Here is a 4,263-nt window from a genome sequence, read left to right as displayed (position 1 = left end):
GCCAGCGAGCCTGACGGTGCGGTCAGGGCCACGCGGGGCAGCCCCTTCTTGGAGCCACCGCCGCGGCCAGCCAACAGCCGGCTTCTTTCGCTTTGTCAGGAAAGGCCGTGGGTCAGCGTCTTCATAATGTAAATCCGCCCTTGGCTTTCCTTAAAGCCGCAGGACTCAAAGACGAGGGCTGATCTTACTTAAAAAAAAGAAAAAAGAAAAAAAGAAAACAACTCGGAGAGTTAAAATCCCAGCTAACTACCAGGTTAAATACGTAACAGAGTTAATATTCCCAACTCGGCACAGGCTTTCGGTTCCTCTCGGCTCCGTGTGTTATAAAATATTTAAGAACAGATTTTAGTAGGAAGCCGGTAACTTTGTAAGTTACCGAATAAAATGAAAATCGGTTTTACCTTTTGCAACGGTGTATTTTGTTACACTATTTTCTTCCACAGGTGTCCGGTTTCTGGTCATTCCAGATATGCAAGCATGTTTATTTCCTTCTAAGCCACACACCAAGTGAATAAAAAGTGGCTGAGCCCTGGTCTTTTATTTATTTCAGGAAGCACCCCCACCCCCGGGCCTTTCCAAATTCTTTAAGGCGACTCTAACCGAGTAAACGTAGCAATTAAATTGAGGACATTAGTGTCGCTGAGGATGCACACCGCTGAGGCCAGCGAGCATCCAGCTGTCATTTGGTCTGGGGATTCTTTGGGTTGATTTTGCCTCAATACCAAGAACCTGTGGACTGCTTTTCGCATGTAAATTACCGGTTTCCTTCCTGTGAAGCATTGCTGCCTCGACCTTGCACTTGAACTCTATCTTAACAGTTGGAATCAAACAGTAAAAAGGGCCAGGTTTGGGAGTGCACACACTTTGTTTCAAAGTGGCAGAAATTAGCATCATGCACAGGCCAAAATAACGTTTCGAGTTGGTACTAAACACAAGCCGCCTACCCTGGGGCAGAGAATTAAACTGGGTTCCTTCCGATGCTGCTGCGGCTGCTGTGTTTGGCCCCAGCCCGGGACCAGTGGTCACCGAGCGGTCAAGCTGGGCCTCCGGGGAGTCCTGGAACGAGGGCCTGCCCTTACCCAACCCTGGCCCCGCGTGCCCATTCATAAAAACACTGTCAGTTTTCACTGGGGCTTCACAGTGAGCCCCTTTTAGACGCGCCCTGGGCTCTTGAGCGCGGTGCCTGTGTTTCTGGCTCGTTGGATGCAGCATCTGTCATCAGAAGCACTGAGCACCGAGCTGTCCCCAAAGTTGGGCACCGCAGGGCTCGACCTTTCCACGGAGAGGTGCGTTGCATTTCTCCCGCTGTCGCTGGGGTGGCCACAGGGACGCGCGCCAGCTCGCTCCGGAAGGTCTCTGTGGGCACGGCGGGTGGAACAGGATCCGAGCGCCTGGGACGCGCCAGCCCGGGGGCGGGGCTGCTGCTGACCTTTCCCCTACTTTTCTCAGTCGTCACGTGACGCCCGCCCGGGGCTTGGGGGAAGGGGCGGGGCGCGAAGCCGCAGTTGCTGGCGGTGCCCTTCCGAGGACGCGTTCCAAGCAAGCAATTAAACTTGCTGCCCGAAATCTAAAGGCGCAGGGGCGGTGGCAGCGGCGGCGGGAGGCGGAAACCGGCGCCTGCGCTGGCCAAGGGCTGCTTCTGCACTTTGATCGTTTGCATTTTTTCCTTTGTTGGAAAAAATGTTTAGTCACTCTGCATGGTTATTATTGGCAGGCCAGAGTTCTGTTGCTGGTGGAAACCTGAACTTGAATTCCGGAAGAATTGGTGTTTTGAGAATTAAAATGGCTGTTCGAGATTGTTTGTGTTGGAGAGCCAACACACTTTAAAGAGGCCTCCATTGTCTTCTGCCAGTCTTGAGCTTTTCTTGTGAAGACTTTTTTTGTTGTTGTTTTTACAAATAAGCGATATAAGCACACGATGCAAAGTTAAAGAGGCACGAATGGGCCTGGACTCGTGGCTCACGTCTGTAATCTCACTGCTTTGGGAGGCCAAGGTGGGAGGATTGCTTTGAGGCCAGGAATGACCAACCCGGGCAACAGAGCCAGACCCCTGTCTCTACAAACAATTAGTAAGGCCTGGTGGAGTGCATCTGTGGTCCCAGCTACTCAGGAGGCTGAGGTAGGAGGATGGCTTCAGCCCAGGAGGTGGAGACTGCAGTGAACTATGATTGCACCACTGCACTCCAGTCTGGGTGACAGAGCCAGATCCTGTCTCTATTTTTTTTTTTAAAGGTACAGATACAGAGTAGAGTTCTCACTTGGTTTCCCTCTCCAGATGCCACCACTATTAAGTTTCTTTGACGACATGTACAGGATATGTTTTTTAAACAAATTGATTGCTTAACACAAGTAAGGACTTTTTTCTGCTTGCTAGCTTCAAATATTTGTTACCTTGTGTAAATTTCAACTTTTACCTCGTTCAAATGTCGGGTGAAGGTTGGATCCCCAGCAGGCCTGGGCTGAGGCCAGCTGCCTATTTGGGTAACTTGATAGCCTCAGAAGTGTCTGTCTGCCTTTGCCTTTTTTTTGGTGAGGATTGTTCTTGGGTCCAGGAACATCTTTGCAAGTTAACAATGAAAGAAATGATGCTGCTGAGTGAGGCGTGCCTCTCCAGGGTGGGCAGGAGGATCACGGTCACCTTGGAGGGTTGGGCAGTAGGGTGGGTACCGCTCTGCTTCCTGAGGGATATAGCTTAGGCGTTGGATATCAAGTTCTTTAGGTTAAGAAAGGAAGGCTTCATACTCTTGTTGCTGGTGGTTTGTGGTACCCAGCCCAAGAGCCGGAGAGCCAGCCTGCATTCTTCGTGTTCCCTAAGTCCCCACATGCAGCCGGGGCTAAGCGCTGCTGCTTCTTCCTAACTCGCCCTTACACTCACCTTCCTCTATTTCAGTGGCCCAGAGCAGACATTCAGATATGTGTTGAAGGAATGGCAGAACATTTGAGACATCCTTTCTTTTCCTTTTTTTTTTCTTTAGTGACAGGGTCTTGCCCTGTTGTCCAGGCTGGAGTGCCGTGGCACAATCATAGTGCACTCCTGGCCTCAAGCGATCCTCCCACTTCAGCCTCCCAAAGCACTGGGATTAGAGGCATAAGCCCCCTCGCCCTGCCCGAGGCACCCTTTTTCCACTCTGGATTGCCACAACCTCCTGACGAAGGGCACTGTTACTTCTGTTTGTGTTATGGGAAGTTCCTGTGAGGGAGGCAGGGAGTGGAGGAGCATTTGGGTCCCCCCTCAATGCACCTTCCTTCCTTCACGCTGCTACTGTGGCTGAGGACGTCTGGACCCGAGACCACGTCCCTATTTTCTCCCTGCAGCAAGCTGCTAGCTCTCTGTAGTGACGTCTGCTTTGCCCACCAGCCCTGGCTCACTCTGGGGGTCCTGTGGTCATCGAGTCACATTGAGTCACCACAGAGAGCGTTCCTAACGCTGTATTCTGACGCCCTGGTGAGGAGTAAACTTAATAACCTTGAAGAAACCGTCAGCCGAGCGCGGTGTACTTCTCCCAGCACTTCAGGAGGCCACGACGGGTGGATCACGAGGTCAGGAGATCGAGACCAGCCTGGCCAACATAGTGAAACCTCGTCTCTACTAAAATACAAAAAATTAGCGGGGCATGGTGGCGCACGCCTGTAGTCCCAGCTACTCGGGAGGCCAAGGCAGGCGAATCGCTTGAACCTGGGAGGCGGAGGTTGCAGTGAGCTGAGATCACAATCATGCCACTGCACTCCAGCCTGGTTGACAGAGCAAGACTGTCTCAAAAAAAAAAAAAAAAAGAAAGAAAGAAACTGTCATATGCTATCACTGAAATTTGGCTTTTTATCAAATGATTCTTCATTTATAAAAGCATTTATCCCTGATTTGCCAACTGTCATTTCCTCCGGTACCCTGAAAAAGATTTAATACGTGAAGGTTTGCTTTCCTTTTTCTTTCTTTCCTCCCTCTCTTCCTTTCTCCCTTCCTCCCTCCTTCCCTCCCTCCCTCCCCTCCTTTCTTCCCTCCCTTTCTTTTCTTGGATATTTGGTTTCATTTTTCTTTCTCTCTTTTCTTTTCTTTTCTTTTTTTTTTTCTTTTTTTTCTTTTGAGGAAGTCTCACTCTGTTGCCTAGGCTGGAGTGCAGTGATGTGGTCTCAGCTCGCTGCAGCCTCCGCCTTCTGGGTTCAAGCGATTCTCCTGCCTCAGTCTCCCGAGTAGCTGGGACTACAGGTGTGTGCTACCATGCCTAGCTAATTTTTGTATTTTTAGTAGAGACGAGGTTTCACCAT

At 50.6% G+C, this 4,263-nt stretch overlaps 1 protein-coding gene across 1 annotated transcript in view; it reads left to right on the top strand.

Moving 5' to 3' along the window:
- Positions 1 to 1,153: 1,153 nt before the first annotated feature.
- CPT1A (carnitine palmitoyltransferase 1A (liver)) overlaps positions 1,154 to 4,263 on the top strand; it is an 88,000-nt gene continuing 84,890 nt past the window's right edge. Inside the window, exon 1 of the mRNA XM_011987085.1 lies at positions 1,154 to 1,286. The gene's annotated coding sequence lies outside the window, so the exon portion shown is untranslated. The remainder of the gene's footprint in view (positions 1,287 to 4,263) is intronic.

This window comes from Mandrillus leucophaeus, unplaced genomic scaffold, assembly GCF_000951045.1.
Source record: "Mandrillus leucophaeus isolate KB7577 unplaced genomic scaffold, Mleu.le_1.0 Scaffold30, whole genome shotgun sequence".
NCBI lineage: Eukaryota > Metazoa > Chordata > Mammalia > Primates > Cercopithecidae > Mandrillus > Mandrillus leucophaeus.
This window is presented reverse-complemented; position numbering and strand designations above follow the sequence as displayed.